This window comes from Lepisma saccharinum, chromosome 3 (assembly GCF_977018435.1).
Source record: "Lepisma saccharinum chromosome 3, izLepSacc3.1, whole genome shotgun sequence".
Lineage (NCBI taxonomy): Eukaryota > Metazoa > Arthropoda > Insecta > Zygentoma > Lepismatidae > Lepisma > Lepisma saccharinum.
The window spans coordinates 53,674,060-53,692,681 of NC_139231.1; the positions used below are offsets into that span (position 1 = coordinate 53,674,060).

The 18,622-nt window shown below is 40.7% G+C and overlaps 1 protein-coding gene across 3 annotated transcripts in view; it reads right to left on the bottom strand.

The window, feature by feature from the left end:
* The window catches only part of LOC145985040 (synaptosomal-associated protein 25-like), a 187,170-nt gene that overhangs the window by 88,828 nt on the left and 79,720 nt on the right, over window positions 1-18,622 (bottom strand). Inside the window, exon 1 of one of the 3 annotated variants that reach the window (XM_083118553.1) lies at window positions 5,354-5,455. The exons of the other annotated variants lie outside the window; for them this stretch is intronic. The gene's annotated coding sequence lies outside the window, so the exon portion shown is untranslated. Of the gene's footprint in view, window positions 1-5,353; window positions 5,456-18,622 lie in introns of those variants that run through there. 3 annotated transcript variants of the gene reach the window in all.

The following is an 18,622-nucleotide window of genomic DNA, read 5'->3' on the forward strand; positions in this document are numbered from 1 at the left end:
ACTAATAACATGCGAACGTGTTAAACCGCGACAATTGGACCACAACACTCCTCCTCAAGCAGTATTATTGCCTCTCTGTGATCGGCGACAGTCGGTTGACTTTGTTGTACATTTACAAACGATGCCGGCTTCCACAACAATAACAAGTACATATACTGCCGCTAGACAATAAGCTGCGCGGCTTTATTATTATCATTTTTGCTATGAACTTGTCACCCATCAAAGCATGGTAATTTTAACACAGAAAACAATATGCATCGCATTTCTACAAGAACACGTGTTGAAATACTCATGGCGCCACATAATTTATTTCTTTTGAACAATTCCAAAATTATGAAATATGAACAATTTGTGAATTTCCCGAGCCTGGCTATGCAAGGTTTTTGATTTCAACTTTGACAGAACTGGAGGCATTATGGAATTTAACGTTCATTAACAAACACACACTTTCACATACACACGCAATACACGCACACAACGTCAAATCGGTCAAATACTTAGTATAAAATAAAAATATGGTGCTTCCAATCCAACAAAACTCACCGTCACTTTAACTGCCTTTCTCCTTCCGTGACAGAAATAGTGCTTCATTATTACAGTTGGCAACACTAGTTACTAGCTAGCCAATGAACATGCACTGCATAAAAGAACCAACCGCTTCGTCATGCTATATTGCCACATTACCGTCCCTGCCGAACGGTGTGAACCGCGAGCTGGAGCGCTATTCAATTGTTTTCAATGATGTTTGCGCGAGTGTGTCCAGGAATGGAATGACAATATGGCAACAATGGTGAAGGTTGGCGAGCAGCGTAGAACACGTGATCCTAAGAGAGAGGGAGCCGAAACGAAAATTGGTATGTGCACAACGGCAAAGATATGTGTGAATGCACTCTATACCCTGTCCAAACTATCTCTGGAACAAGGCCGCGCATAGCGGCAGAGAAGGGGGGGAATCGAGTGGGCAGAGCGAAGCAGTACACGTTGCTGGAAAGGCTGGTAACTGCAGTCGCTTTACTCCCTCCACGCAATCCCGTTCCTCTCACGAGTTCATTGGTGGAGCCGTCTTGCGCCACTACTTGTGCAGAGACTTGTTTTCGTTCGCCCGCTCCAGAGATATTCGGGAAAAAGTGTGTAGAGGGGCATTACATCGAAAAATAAAAACCTTTTCTTTACGTTCAAATGTGTTCCGTTATTCTAAGACCTGGTTTGACTTGAACGCCCCTCGTATATTTATGTGTGCGCGTGTTACGATGAGTTACTTTATTGATAATATGGCGATTGTCTTTCGTCGTTAAAGAGGCATGCATCCACAGCAAATCACCAGAAATAATTTTGGTCAGCGATAAAATAAATTCAGAAAAAGAAGGGGAATAATTCTCATCAAGTGTGCTCGAAGTGGGCCCACAACCGATGCTAATGTGTTTGCTCTTTATTGTTTGTGACCTATTCTACTCACATCACTGTTTCTAATTGGTTTCCATGTACTCCTTGTAGGTGAGCAGTAGCGGCGATTGGGTGCCAAAAACTTGAGGGGAGAAGCACAGTTTACCGTCTCTTTGCAGACAAGGCTTGGCATTGAGAGGCCTTAGAACGAGGAATCGCCGCCACTGTAGGCGAGCGTGTGAAACAGCAACAACGCAACATTGTAGGAGAAAACTGGTGTTAACACTAGTTTTGATGAAACTGGTGAAGGGACACTCACAAAGCACACACATTCCTAGGCTGGGATTCGAACCTGGAAACTTCCGTGGCGTGATATGAAAAGTCGACTACTTAACGCGCTCAGCCATCGAGTCGGCTGTCCTTATGGAATCATTAAAACATGCCCTAAAACGACTATAATGCATATTTCTTTTGACAGAAAGGGCAGACAGATCATGTAACATGTACGTACTTTTGTAACAGTCAAAGGTTGCTTTTCGGTATGGCGTCCAAGTTTAGGAATTTCAATGTTTTTCAAGTTCTTAACAACTGCCAAACTCTTCGGACTGTACATAAAACTGTGTTCTCTAAAGAGCAAGAATCTTCAGCTTTTAAAAATAATACATCAATTTTTGTCTTATCTCGTAGCACCAATTAATTTGCCATCAGAGAATGTAAAGTATCTTCTTCTAATCGCACGTCAATTTGATAAATGCTTTATTGAATCGAATTGTATCTATATGATGCTAATATTTAAATTATTTACACTTCAACTTACAAAAGTAAGTAAAATGAAAATGTACAGTCACCGGCAATAAAAATGGGACACACAGATCGTGAAATACTCGCTTCCCTGCAAGGTGTTGTGTGTGTTGCCTAACTCTACGGCGGTGGTAGAGGTTGTCATTGAACATTTGCTATTAAAATCTACTTATCGCCGAAGAGTTAGGTAGTCACAGACAGGTCTCGGTTGTAACATCCGCACCGATTTTCGATAATTCTATGTTTAGACAATATACATTAAATTATAGTATTAGCAATGATTCTATTACTGAATAACATGCCATAATGTGAGTTTACGAAGAAAATATATGGAATTTTCGAGTAGAAACAAGGCCCCCTTACCGCCTTCGGTACGGGACTTGCCACACGTGCGGAGCTCACAGCAAGCTACTGTCTTTTATGCGAGATTCAAGAATTAAAACAGAACCGTCAACTCAGCAGATAATTCTCTCTCGCTAACAACATCAGCACAAAATTATCCAATGTAAGAGAACATGGTGAAAAATAAAACTGAATGCTAATAGGGTTGGAAATATATCGTCGTCCTCATCACGAAGTGTCGTATCTACATTTTTGCAATTTTTCAGGAGATCAATATAAAGGTTTTCACACATTTTAGAACTATTACTACAGAAACAATATTTCACTTCTGAAACTAATATTTCGGATGCGTGTTTACTGAAGATTAAAGTTTCTTTTCAAGCAATATTCTCAAAAATTGCTTTTTATCTAGTGGTATAAAAAGGGGCATAAACAAGATACGACCATTTGTGACGAGTGTGGTATGTCCGAACGCTCGAGATACACCTTTCTTAAGTGCGTCATTACTTGATTGAGCAACTTCTTAGATTATGTTTTAGCGTATTGACTTGTTGTTACTATTATCGTAATGCTGTATCATTGTGGTAGTTTATCACTTTATTTTCCTTTGCTTTTCCATGAAAATATGAAAAAGTTGTTACAAAATACTTAAAATACTTGTAGAAGATGATTGTAATTTTTCGATTGAAACAAAGTTGTGCTTCAATACATTCATTTCTCTACTTTTATCTGATTTAGGCGAGAAAGGAAAAATATAGATCGTGGCATCAAAACACAGGGATTGATTTATAAGCATTTATGTCAAACTTTGACGAGGTGATGATGCCTTCATACCATTAGCAGCAATTACAGCCTTTAGTACTTATAAACCGTGAAACTGTAGTTGGCAAATCGTCCTTTATAACATAGTGGTTTCCTGGCATTTAGAAACGTAAATAATTTGTTGTAAATCACATTCAACGCATCTCACATTGGTACTTGACAAGGAAATAATTCTCATATCCTCTTTTATCAATTGCATTCTGACGATCTGTCAATTCTCCAAGTAGGTCAGATTTAGTTTTAATTTTCAATCATGAAAGGTTCAGCAGAGAGTGCAAGTGGAAAAACTCGTGTTGTGAAATTTGTGCCTTGTGACCTGGGGTCTCTTGGAGATAACTGTAATACATTTTAATCACAGTCAAATCTGGTTTCTAATGTTATTCGAAGACTGGGCTACTACCATAATGAGGTTTGACTCGTAGAAATCTCATTAAATAAACAACAGTCATTTTTTGTAATCTCAGCTATGTTTTGAAAGCTCTTGTAAGGGATAACTCTTTCTCTTTTCTATTTTCAAAACGCTGGATTCCTTCATTTCTTGAAGTCTAGGTCTTCCTGATATTTTGAAAGTATTTAGGAAAGTAGTATTCAATATTGTTCGATTCCTGGAAAATTAACACTTATCGAATGGACGGACAAACTGAGAATATTTTGCAGAAGTAAGGTGATATTTTGTGTCTTGAGGTACACAAAATTGTACGTTTGTTGCTTAATCTACTCCCGAGATATTGAAGGTTAGACATGTATCCATTACTGACTGACATGCACATTAGATATATGTAACGTTAGTTTAATATTAGAAATAAGTTTCTGTCCACTGGATTTTGTTTTCATCTGTAGGAGTTTCTGAGAAACAAACACGTATTGACTGATTTCGATTGTTGAGAACACGTAATAGTAAGGCTAATCAAGAATATATGGTGGCATTTCGCGGCTTATCAAAGCGTTAGATACACATATCAGATATTAAAACTGTACCGATTGATGACTCCATCTAGACGGACGGGCTAAACGAGAAATAATTTATGTCGCGCCAAACGTGCATCTGCTAGATCTTAAAAATTGAGAAAATTTGCCACTTTTCTTCGATTGATTGCTGGCTCTCACGGCCACACAGAGGAGGCGATCGAGTTCGTGAATTGTCCAATTAGCTACTTTTTGGTAGGTCTTTTCCGTTTAATAATTATCTGTACAGCCGTCTCCGAGATAAAGGTAGTCGACACGGACAAAGAAGGATGTTTCTATTTAGCTTGATCGATAAATAACATCAAACGAAGTCAAGAAACATAACGCAAATATAGTAGTTTGTATTCACATGGAAATATCAATACTTTGCAGGCAAAACGCAACATGGCAAATGTAAAACATAAGATTATAATGTGTGATTATGGTTGCTGCATGTATCTTCATGAGGCAAGCTTAATGAACGGAACTTTATGCACATGTGGCCTTTGTCACTGGACACTTAAGCAAACAAACGTGTCGAAACGTGCTGATGAACAATGCCGATAGACGCAACATTCCTTTGAATTAAGTGTTTCTACGATTCACTAGCAAATCAAATCTCATTCTTTCCAATGGCACGTGAGTGAGGAGTTTTGCACACGGTAGCATTGTATTTTCCAAGGTGATTTCAGCATCCAATGCAGTTTGCTTGATCGCTACGGAAAATGGAAACTTTGAAGTGAGCAGAGAATAAAAGATCACGTACCGTACCCAGTAATCGAACCCAGAATATCTGCTTTCTGAATACAGTATGTACATGTAATCCCTACACCAACTAGTATTTTGAGAAACGGATATTAACAGTACTTTCGACACAATAAAGCACTACACATGCTGTTCGCATAGGCAGATGGAAGATTCACATTCATTAGCGACGCACTCTTGCTGCACGTACCGACCGATGATAATGAACAATTAAGATCTGCCAGAATGACTAACCAAATGCGAACATACGTATGCCTGGAAAAATATCTCAAACATATTAACATGAAAGACATACCTTCAGACACAGATGACGAGCGAAACGAAACTCAGATCGCAGCCGGCAGTGCTGTATTTGTATCAGTTACACAAGCATTGAATCACACAGCGAGTTCTCCAGAGCTCATTGATCGAAGCTGACCGCCTCGGCTGTTGCCAAATTTCTCAGCTTTCAACTTTCCGCGCGAATCTCCTGAAACACACAATCTGAGCCTCGATGTCAACTTGGCTCTTTTCGAAACAAATCTGCTTGCCCTTTTGCCATGTTTATCTCCTAAGGTTACTAAATTGAGCACTTTACTCCCTTCACTGGAATTCCAGCTCCAAATCTAATCCTTTTCATGTAGACATATCAAACATTTATCGTTATTTCAATAAAATTGGTACTACGTTCATAAATGATTTAAAGTTTCGAGTTTATCGCACATTCCATTCATATTTATTCTCCACAGAATTTTAAGTAAGCAGAAGAAACGACCAACTCAATTATCCCGGTCTTGGGATGCTCACACACACATTGGACAAGAGCGAGGGCGGGAAAAAAGCTACCTATAACAGACACGTGTGGAGATTAATTACGTAGCAGTAACAGCAAGCACTCCTTCAGTGTTCAGGCATCTTTATGTTGTATGTGAATCCAGGAACTAGTGTTTTGAAGCATGGCATGATCATCACAAGGATGCACTTGCGTAAATCTAGCTCTTTAACTTATTTTATATCTATTTTTAGGTTCGATGTAACCTCTCTCTGGTTTGGCAACACAGATACGGCCCCGTTGCATTGTTTGATAACGTTGCGATTATTTTAACTGTCCCAAAGTTGAAAACAATTATTAACTGGAACGAAAAACTATCGAACTATGATCGAACCAAAGAATATTCATGGGTAAGTTCGTTCAGTTGTCCATATATTTGTAAACAAATTTGTAGAAATTGCACATTAAAATCATGTTAAATGTGAAGTGCGTAGAACATTACTGAACAAAGGTTCCTCTAATGTAAACTAAAGTAATGAATAAACATGAACTAATATCAATCACTGCCAGTTTCAGCAACAATGCTTGCTCTAAACCGTCGCAATATGCCTGACACCATGTTCCCAATTCGATGCAATGGTAATGAGAACCTTGTCGTCGCAGTTCATCTACAATGTTGCCAATATCTGACACCACAGAAATAAGAGAGTTCTGATTCCATTTGTAGGCGGGTCCATCTGGTTTCTGTACAAATGACAGCCGAAAATGTTTTACGCAAGTTGATTGGGAGGGAAGCCTTGGCGTGGGGCTATCTCGTGCATTTGTTTGCATTTTATTATGTAATATCGTATTCCGCAGTTCTTTAGATAAGTCTGATTGGACTTTTGTTATTTAGCATCGCTTTCTGCCACTTTCGGTTAATCGCGACGATCAGAAAGAGTGATGATACGATGAAACTGATGAAGGAACATTCACAAAGACCACGAATGGCCCGACCGGGATCCAAACCCAGGAGCCGTGGCGTCGTATAGAGCGTTGTGCTAACCACTCCGCCGAAAAGGTCGACTCTTTATAGATCAATTTCGCCGACAAAGAGGATTACATCAAAGCCGATGAGAGAACAAAAGCGACGAAACATGTACAAGTCTCGAACCCGGAACCTTCGGTAGTGAGATTGTGAGTCGAGAACTCGGCTCAATCAGCTCGAGACTACTTGACAGGCAGCATCAAAAACACTTATTTGAGGAGCATTGGCTTCTCGACAATTTCAGCCGGAACCGGATCAGCAGTACCAAGATAAAAAATGATTGGCGGGCACCTTGTACATTTAGAACTGTATGAAGTATACCTAATTTTATTTTTTCGTTCACACATTATTTTGCATGTTAAAATGCACGAACAATCAACGAAACACAATACAACAAATAAATATAAATCCAGTTTGGAGAATACTGTGTCATATGATATTGCAATTCTTCTGCTCAAAATGTATACAAAAATATTTTTAAACATAGTCGTATTCCAGTGAAAGCCCTAAAGATGGTTGAGTGCGCCACAATTCAATATTTTTGGCAAAGGGTGAACCTCGTAATATAACTTCTATATTTATCTAACACAGAAATTTGAACAGACTTTCTACACAAATTTCCAATATATTTTCCCCGGGTTTTACAGAAACCTCAAATTTTTGTCAGAGTACTTGATACAGAGTTCATTACTATTTTCCATTTACTTTACACTGGCCTGCTCCAATTTCCCTCATATTCATAGCATCCTCACCTTCTTTTATATTATTATTATTATTATTATTAAAGATGGGACAGATTAATTAGTACCTTATCAGTTCTGGCCAATATAGGCACACCCGCTGTGTATTAGGGATGGCCAGATCCGGATCCGCTCCGGTTGGTTCCGGATCCGGTACTTTCGGATCCAGAATTTTTGGATCCGGATCAGTTTTGCCATCCCACATGCGCTTCTTTGGAAAGTAAAGAATGTGTTTATAACATATTGTTACCTGCTAATATACATATATATATATATAAAATACATACACACACACATATATATAGTGTGTGTGTGTGCGCGATTTGTAATTAATTAATACACTTACAAGGGAGGTCTAAGTCTCCCCCTCCGATTTCCATGAAACTTGGCAGGTGTATGGAGGGGCCCAAAGGAAGAAATAGGTGTTTTGTGTTTCAGCTAAAAAAAAAAACCGTTTTAGGGGGACCCCCCCTCAAATGTCAACATGAGGAGAAATTGAAGTGGGGATCCAACCCCAAAACCACGTAAATATGGCATAGGAAGAAACAGGGGGCATAGGGCGCCTCTATACACCTGCCAAATTTCATGGAAATCGGAGGGGGAACACAGGGGTCAGATGATCCCCACGTCAATTTGTCCTCATATTGACATTTGAGGCGGGTTTTGCCCCTAAAACATTTCTTTAGCCGAAACAAAAAAAACACGTATTTCTTCCTCTGGCCCTTCTATACACCTGAGAAGTTTCATGAAAATCGGAGGGGGACACAGGGATCAGATCCTTACTTCAATTTGTCCTCATCTTGACATTTGAGGGGATTTTGCCCCCTAAAACAGTTTTTAGCTGAAACAGAAAAACACGTATTTCTTCCTTTGGGCCCCTCTCTACACCTGCGACGTTTCAAGGAAATCGGAGGGGAACACAGGGGTCAGATTCCCACTTCAATTTGTCCTCATCTTGACATTTGAGGGGAGGTTGCTCCCTAGAACAGATTTTTAGCCGAAACAAAAAAAACAAACATGTATTTCTTCCTTTGGGCCCCTCTATAAATCTGCCAAGTTTCATGGAAATCGGAGGGGAACACAGGGGTCAAATGCCCACTTAAATTTGTCCTCATCTTGACATTTGAGGGGGGTTTTGCCCCCTAAAACAGTTTTCTAGCCGAAGCAAAAAAAAACGTATTTTTTCCTTTGGGCCCGTTTATACACACACCTGCCAAGTTTCATGGAAATCGGAGGGGAACACAGGGGTCAGATCCCCACTTCAATTTGTCCTCATCTTGACATTTGAGTGGGTTTTGCCGCGTAAAACAGTTTCTTAGCTGAAACAAAAAAACACGTATTTCTTCCTTTGGGCCCCACTATACACCTGCCAAGTTTCATGGAAATCGGAGGGGGACACAGAGGTCAAATGCCCACCTAAATTTGTCCTCATATTGACATTTGAGGGGGCTTGCCCCCTAAAACAGTTTTTTAGCTGAAACAAAAAAAACTTATTTCTACCTTTGGGCCCGTTTATACACACACCTGCCAAGTATCATGGAAATCGGAGGGGGAAAGAGGGGTCAGATCCTCACTTCAATTTGTCCTCATCTTGACATTTGAGGGGGTTTTGCCCCCTAAAACAGTTTTTTAGCTGAAACAAAAAAACACGTATTTCTTCCTTTGGGTCCCACTATACACCTGCCAAGTTTCATGGAAATCGGAGGGGGACACTTAGATAACCTCCCTTGTTAGTCTTACACTTTGTAATTATATAACACTGCATATATTATAATGTTTTATTTTAATTTGTAAAACTGTAACTGTAGAAAAATTGTATAATTTTTGTATAACATTTCTATCTTGTTATATGTGTTAAAGGTTTCATCCTGGAATGGATTGTCTCACATTTATGCGTGTTTCCATTTCCAATACATTCGAATGAATGCATATTCGTTTCAATGGCATTTAAAAAATCACCTCTGACATTTTATGTTAAACAAGTAAGATTATTTTTGTGCACGAGTGTGTTAGCCGAAGCGTAGCAAAGTATTTTAGAAACAACACTTGAAAAAAATTATTGTAGGACTAACTAATGAAAAATTTCTTTGTAATCGAAGATCATAATACCTTTTAAGGTGTGGTAATATTATAATGGGATTGAGATACGAAACTCTCGGATCCGGATCCGGATACGGAATTTTCGGATCCGGATCCGGATCCGTTTGGCCATCTATACTGTGTATCGCTTAATCAGTAAAGGTTACCGATAATTTTAAGGGTCCGCAAAAAGATCTGACGGATAAAGAAATAAAATTATTCAGTTGTGCGAGTTGCTAGAAAGTATTGTATTGTATCCTTTAATACAGACATCTGTGCCATTTATAAAAGTAAAGGAAGGGGATATCACGGTACAGCATTTAGGTTCAAAAACTGGAATCGTTCAAATGATGACCATATTTTCGGATGCATTCCGTGAGTGTCACTGAAGTTATGAAGAGCTCGCTGAACCATTGCTGGGGGGCAGGGCTTTCATTTCGCAACGAACGCTTCTTTCATATCAGCTACCGTTCGGGCTATCTCAATGTAAACCTTGCCTTTGAGATATCCCCAAAGGAAGAAGTCGCATCGGCGGAAAATGACATGATCTGGAAACAAAGTTAACAACTGCCATTGAAGTCCATGCTGTCTGGGATGTTGCCCCTTCCTGTTATAACAACACTCGAGGCACGGGAATACTACGCTTCCTGAGTTCTGGTGCCAGGAAACCGAGTAACCACGAAACGTAGCAATTTGAACTGACGGCCACCTACCTAGAAAAAAATATGGGCCAATGGTTCCTAAATTACACACACACTGCACCACACTGTCACTCGTTCACAGCGAACAGGCCGTTCATTACTAGGGAAAGGAACTTCAGGTAAATAAATGTTTTTTCTGCGATAAGATAGAGACCCTCATTTTTGCCGCGGTGGCTCAGTCGGTAACGCGTCTGACTACCATGCTAAAGGTCCCGGGTTCGATCCCCGGCCGGTTCAAATCCGGGAACTTTTCTAAGGTTGGAAGCGGCCCCGGCGCCCACCCAGCGTCGAATAACATTGGGTACCTGGGGGAAACCCTGGGGGGTAAAGGCGGTTAGGGGCGTGATGCTGATCACATCACCCCCACTCATGACCGGATCAAGAAAGTGTGGGGCGTTACCCCCACACCCCCTATACGCCTTCATGGCGTGGTGCTATGCACAGGGGAGCACTTTACCTTTTTTTTTTTTACCCTCATTTTTGCAAAAATTCTGATCATAGCCTTATATGTCAACACAGCAAATTTTATTTTACATAAAAACACATATTTTCCAGTTTTCCGTATGTAAATACATATTTTGCGAATTTTCATTTTAAATACATAAAATCGCTCATTGACTTCATCTACCTCGAAATCCTCGAAGGAAAAATGTTTATTCTCCCCACCTCTTTCATATCGAGAGTGCTAGGTTTGTTTTGTCTTTGAGCACCCTCGCTGGCAGACTTCTGGCACCTCGCCTACGATCCTATTGGGAAAAAATAGCTGCGAGTAGCTGGGGCTGGCTACACGTAACGATAGCAAGGCTTTTTAATGAAGCAATGCAGCTATTGTGGCCAGAAGGCATAAAATTTGACAATGTTCTTCTCTTGACAGATGCTGCAGCTTACATGCAGTGGTCTTGCCATTAGCTACCCCAAAATGGTGCACGTTACATGTGTCGCGCATGCGTTGCATAGAATATGTGAAAAGATAAGAGCTCTTTTTCCCAATGTCGATAAACTGGTTTCAAATGGGAAGAAAGTTTTTATCAAGTCGCCTAGAAGAATAGACATTTTTAAACAAAAATGTCCTGAGGTTCCCCTTCCCCCTACACCTGTAGTTACGCGATGCAGATGTTATGTATCTGTTGTAAATGATCTCGACAAAGAAGAATTCTGCAAGAACTGTTGATGGAGCCCTCCTTAAAAGTCGAATTGGCATACATCTCAACAAACCTGTCCATTCTCTCTAATTCCATATGAAAGCTTGAATCGTCCGCGAACACTTTGGCAGCTTCCATTGGTAAAGTCCGTATAGTATAAACGAAACTGAAAGAACTCACTGGATCTAAATGTCTAAATGTACAGAACTTTTGGGGAAAAACCAAGGTTTTCAAACATTGTGCCAAATTGCATGTGTTTTGGAAGGAGGTGAAGTAGAGGAAGAGGAAGCTTTGGAAAACTTCAGCGTTAGTGACATTTCGTGCTTCAAATATGCAAGAATTGTTTCTTGTGACGTGGAGCGATCTTTCTCACAATACAAATGCTTTTTAGAGATAATCGTCACAGATTTACAATGGAGAATTTGGAAAAAACTATGGTGATCCGCTGCAACTCTTCCAAAAAATAGGTCGCTAAGAGGTAATCATTTAGAAACTAATTTCAGGTGTTTAAAATGCATGTTATAGTTTGTTTTTGTTACCAAATGTTTTTATTTTTGTCACATATTTTCCTGTTTTTATCACATATTTTCAACATTTATGACACATAAAAAATAAATATTTCTGAGTTTTTTAGCACATAAAGTTCCGTTCCCTATTCATTACATCTTCCCTGAGTATTCACTATAGATTCGTTTCTTTTAATCAAATGTCTCCAGGGAAACGCAAGATGAATAACGCTTCACTGCTCCATGGTAACTGAAATGGCAAGAGAAGCAGCATACAGCGCCACCACTCTCACAACTCCATCTACTCTCCATCCCAAGTACTAGCGGACATAAAACAATCAGATCTTTTTGCCAGACCCTGCATTTATAAATATTAGACGCATCCAGAAAGTAAGTTTCCCTGGGGTCATGCACAAAAAGGAAACATTATTTCATTCAATGATTTATTGCCACAGATAGAGCACATAGTGTGGGACCAACTTCTGTATACCTGCGTCGTAGAAGTCCGCCGCCTCCGCGCCGAACCACTGTGCTACAGCCGTCTGAACCTCTTCGTCGCTGTGAAAATGTTGACCGGCCAGGAACTTTTTCAGGTGCAAGAACAGGTGGTAATCACTGGGAGCGAGAGATATCCGGGCTGTACGATGGATGATCGAACAACTCCCAACCGAACCTGTCCAGAAGGGCTGCAGTGCGCCTAGCCATATGCGGCTTCGCATTGTCGTGCAGCAAGATCACCCTGGCACTGAGCTTACCGCGTCGCTTGTTCTGAATGGCTCGTCGCAATGTCCCCAGTGTTTCACAGTAACGGTTAGCTTTCACAGTCTCACCTCTGGGCAGAAACTCGATGAGCAGAATGCCTTGTCTGTCCCAGAACACCGTGCACATTACTTTTCGAGCCGACACAGTCTGAACTTCGTCCTGCATGGAGATCCACTGTGACGCCAATGCACTGACTGCTGCTTGCTTTCTGGGGTGCTGTATGCAACCCATGTTTCATCCCCTGTGATGATCTGGTTGAGAAAATCGTCATAATCATGGTAACGCTGCAGAAATGTCAGCGCCGTGACCATGCGTTTTTCTTTGTGTTCACAATTTCCGGAACAAGAGGCGTTTGGTAACAATGTCGTGCAACAACGACCGAAAATCTGCGGGAAATGGCTGCTGAGTTCCGTGATCATGACGCGACGATCCTCCAATATGCGCTGCTTAACCTGCTCCACAAGCTCGTCCATAACGGCCGATGACCGCCCACTGCGCTCGTCTTCATGCACATTTTGCCGGTCTTCAGTCAATGTCCTGCACCAACGACGCACCATCTGCTTGCTCATGACGTCTGACCCATACACCTGGCACAGCTGATTATGAATTTCCATCGGCTGTACGTTTTGTGCGTTCAAGAACTTGATCACGGAACGTACCTCGCACGCGGCGGGAAATGGAATAATAGCCGCCATGTTTCATCGCTGCCGCGACGCTAATGAGGACTTTCGGGAGGCGTCTTCTAGGACATTCACTAGCCAGGGCATGTGCCTCTCACGCATGCGCAAAACCGGTCTCAATACACATGGCCTGCCACCTGTGGGCGAGTGGGAAACTTACTTTCTGGATGCGCCTAATAGTATAAATAGAGTATAATTTAGAGAATGACTGTGAAATTATGTTATTTTCATGAATAAAAACATAAATCATTCGCACAATTTTGTTAAATTACTAATTATGCATTTTCGCAAAACCCAATGTAATCAGATGTACATATAAATTAAGGAAATGAATGAACCATTCATGATCTACAAGGAACATTTTCAATTCTATATTGAATCAGCAGAATATCGTGTATTGGTTATCCGTAAATTTCGTATTTATTGGTAGCGGCAAAAATTGCATACAGGTTCATCCCTAATTATTATTACTACTACTACTTTCTGAACTAATTCAAGAATACAATAACATTTCTGAGCATAAAATATAAGGTTTTCTGACTGTATTACAGATCACGAAAAAAAAATTCAAACAAATCATATGCAGAACATATAAGTATTTTCACACTTCTGACATAAAGGGTGTTTTTTTAAGAGTGACAGAACTTTCGATAGGGATAGCTGTCATTTGTTTTGTTTTGATGACATGTTGTTTTGTCATTTCATATCAGTGAGCATTGGCAAATGATCATGGAAAGACTGACGCCGCAACAACGTTTACAAATTGTGGAAATATATTTCCAAAATCAATGTTCTGTTCGCCAAACGTATAGAGCATTTCGGAAATATCGGTGCTGTCACTGAATTGGCGTCCCAAGATCATGGGACCTAACGCCACTGGATTATTTTCTTTGGGATATCTAAAGTCTCTGGTTTATGCTGATAAACCAGCAACAATTGACGCTTTGGAAGCCAACATAACTCGTGTTATTAACGACATACGTCCCCAATTACTTGAAAAAGTGGTTCAAAATTGGACTGATCGAATCCGGTTCATCACAGCTAGTCGTGGTGGACATATGCCGGAAATTATTTTCAAAAGTAAATGTCAGAAAGTTATCTTTCAAATGAAAACACAATTGGCTTCAAACTTATTTTTTTGTGTATTTTATTTCAATTCAAAGTTCTATCACTCTAAAAAAAACACGCTATACAAACAAAAGTTTGCGAATGGACACACTGTCACCTCCGGAAATTTGGACAATTCTTTTTTTTTTATTATTATTCTAAATTGCAAACGGAGTCCTCTCTGGCAGTGATCACCCTATACTCTCCCTAGGTAGATTTTGTTTCAGGACCTACAACGTATATCAGAGCATGCCATATGTAATTCCTAAGAACTTTGCAACTGAATAGTGATCATAATGGGACCCCTGTTGGATCCCTGCCTGTGCACATGTGGTACTAAGAACTTTGAATAAGGGCATTCTTTGCCAACACCATACGGGGAAAGTTGAAGGTTAGTCGATGTCTGACCGTCCCAGACATATACAAATACCTATCCGTCTCCGCTAAAGTGATAAATCCCAGGCGTAAGCCCATGGGATATAACATGACCCTTGTTCACAAGCATAGGATATGGCGTCATTAGCACACATATGGCTTAACTTCCTTTTAATTCCTTTTTGTGGTTTTGCCCTCCAATCCGCTACTATTCCCCCCTCCTTTTTGAGACCCGTGGGCGAGCACTGCACAGAGCAAGGAACCTCCCACTTGCTGATAATCTGACTTTAAAACGTCATGCTCGAAGCTTTTGACTTCAGTCTGTTACCCTCATCGACACCCTCACCAGAGACGATCGCTGAGATTCTTCGGTGGTAACAGCCTCTTCTTACGAAGGTAAGAATAATCTTCTGTAACTCTCTAATCTTTAGTATGGTAATTAACTAACTTCTATATTTCAAGTATGGTACACTTTCTGCCCATACACTACCGCCCCTACAAACACCAGCAATTACACTAACACACACACCGAAAATTAGCTAGGATGATGATAAGTACATTCATTGATATGGTGACACACCTTCATTGGTAGGAGAAATATGTTTGTATTAAACGAACTAATGTCAGAAGGGCCATATTTGTACGCCTGCCCTTATATAATTGTTTACACAGTACCATGTGAAGGATTCATATCCGTTAGCCTAGCATCTTAAAATGTAATGAACCCAAAAGCCCCAGAGGCCAATGTAGTCATATGGTAAGCATTACTAAGCCTTGAAAGCTTGTAGATCATGATTCTTGTATCACATCTTATTCTTTTGTCTTTATTGGTTTTGTTGCTTATTAAACTATAAAACCCAACATCTTGCTCTATCTGTTATCCCCCCATGATTTCCCATTCATATGAGTCCACAGTGACTACTGTTAGCCTAGAGGTTTACTTTAAGACGAAGACTTAAGAAGACCTGGAGCAGTCGTGCGTATGAAGGCACTCCTGCCCCCACAGTAGAAAGAGACGTCTAGGATTATACTATTCAATGTAAGTATTCCCCACACACATACACAAACACTCCCATCTCTTTTGGAATACCTCTCGCAATTACACTTTTTCCCCCCTCAGGAAGTCACTAGTTTTATACTTTATGCACTAAGGTAGGCAAGGCTAGTCCGTAGACATATCAGAGGAAGGTATGTCTCCTACTCTTCCCGTGAACTCCGCATATGGATAAGCTAGGTAGAGTAGAGTGACCGGCCGACGATCCCCACCACACAGGTACGCCCCTGTGTGCCTCTGTCTCACCCTAGGACGTGACAGATTTAATGGTGGAGGTGCGGGGCACCTTTTCAAACTGCTATCGAGACTCTATGCGGGGCACCTCTTCAAACTGTTATTGAAACTATGCGGGGCACCTTTTCAAATTGCTATCGAAATTCAAATCTGTGTTTAGAGATTAATATATATATATATATGTCGTCACCTGTTTCATAGGCCACACCCTATATAGGACAATACCCTACACACTGGTTTCGTTACTTTGTACCCTTACACCTATAAGTTCCACGTTACTAATTACATGATTTCTTTTTATTACTATGTATTTTTCTTAATAGCATAACCTGTAGTTGTGTATGCAATGCATGTTACTATGTGTGTTAGTAAATGGAAGATTTGCGTAGGAGTGAAAGATTAAGGTTACAAGCTAGACGGCAAGCGCGAATTCCCTGCCTAAGACCCGAATGTAGAGACCCCCTTGACGACCAATTTGGTGACCATTTACATTTAGAACCTATTAAGGAAGAAGATCCTACGGTTTTCTATAGTTCGGAAGAAGTTGCACGCCCAGAAACTAACATGCCTAATGATATAGAGGATTCTAACCCTTCCGCAGGGTGTAGGAACAGTAGAGTTCCCTCAGTACATCCAGATACCTTTTCTGGAGGACGAGGCGAAAACATCAAACAATTCTTGCAGACTTACGAACGCGTAGCGTCTATATTAGGTTGGTCAGAACAGGATAAGATTAAGTATCTCCCGGCCTATTTGAAGAACGCGGCGTCGGATTATTGGGAATTGCATTGCGAAAGGTTGGAAGCTTTTAATTCTTTTTCAGCTTTAAAGACAGAATTGGAGAAAGCCTTCTCCTCCATTTACCCTGAAGGTGACGCCCTGTTAGAATTAAACGCTAGAAAGAAAGATGACGTAGAGACAACAGAGCAATATTTCTATAGTATTTTAAAGCTTTGTAATAGAGCTGACCCACACATGAATGATGAATCCAAGATGAACTATATTTATCGTGGGTTACGCGAAGAACAGGTGGAACGTTTAGTTCCCATGCAGCCTAAGGACCTTGACGAACTTTTAGCAAATATGAGAATAGTAGAGAGAGCCAAGAAGCAGGCTTCTCTTACAAATAGGGCGTTAGCCAAACAAAAACAAGAAACAAAGATACAAGCACCTAAGTTCGATACCCCACCAACGCGAGCACCTCATAGTGCAGGTAATAGGTACTACGCTAATAGATCCACTCAAAATGCACAATGTTATAGAGGGAATAGGTCCCGAGATTTTGGTGAACCCAGGAGGGACTCGAACCCAAGGTTCAGTGGGAACAGAACCAACGAGAGGGCACGTTCTTACGTGACGCAAGCACAGAATCAATTTCCTGGACAGTATAATCCAAATGATTCCCGACGAACTATGCACTTTACGAGAGGGCAGTCCTCTCACTTTTCGTCCCGTAATTCTCAACATCGCAATCCTCCAAATCTAGCTAATACTAACTGTTTTTCATGTGGCAAATCCGGGCATTGGGCCCGAGAATGCCGACAAAGGCAGAGAAATCCAGGTATTTCTCGTGGCCGCCCTCCCTACCGAAATGAGGAGCAGCAAAGAAATCGTAGGGTTGCATTTGATAATACTGATAGAAATAACCAAACATATGGCAATAGACGTCAATCTCCTGCACGTCTTGATAGAAGTCCAGCTAGAGAATTTCCAGCTAGACGGCAAAGTATTGAACGTACTACCCCTTCTCCTAACCCAAACGCTTAAGGGCGAGGCGCAACACGCCTAGGGGTCGTCTCGCACCTAAAACAACGCATGTTAATCCCCTGCAACATTTTAGGTCAGATCCGCCACTGGGTCCCCATGTTGAAACGGACTATATACGTCCCCATCTTCCTGTTAATTTGTTTAAACGACAGTTTCTCGGTCTCTTAGATACAGGATCTCAGGTAAGCATATTAGACGCTTGTTTATTACCACCAGGTTATAATGTGAACCGCAACGCCATTGGATATGTTAGTATCAGTACCATACTGGGTCTAGAATCACAGAACTTGCCTGTATGCCGGTTATTTATTATAGTGAGTAAGGTAAAATTATGGGTAAATTTTGTAATTATGCGCCGTAACCAGAGGAATCGGGATAAACTCCCCATGGTTTTGCTAGGAGCCAATTTTTGGACAAAACATGTTAAATGGGTAAATCCCTTTGAAATTTGCCTCAAGGCACCTAATTCTTTTTTTAATTCTGAATGCATCGTGAAATTGACGTCACCAGCAGCTAGCGGTGACCCACGCGCAGTTATGCACGCCACTGTACATGGTGAATCGCTAGGATTCCCGTATCTTATTAACTCTTTCAAAAGGACTAAACGTAGTGATTTGAGAAATCAACCAGTGCCGAGTT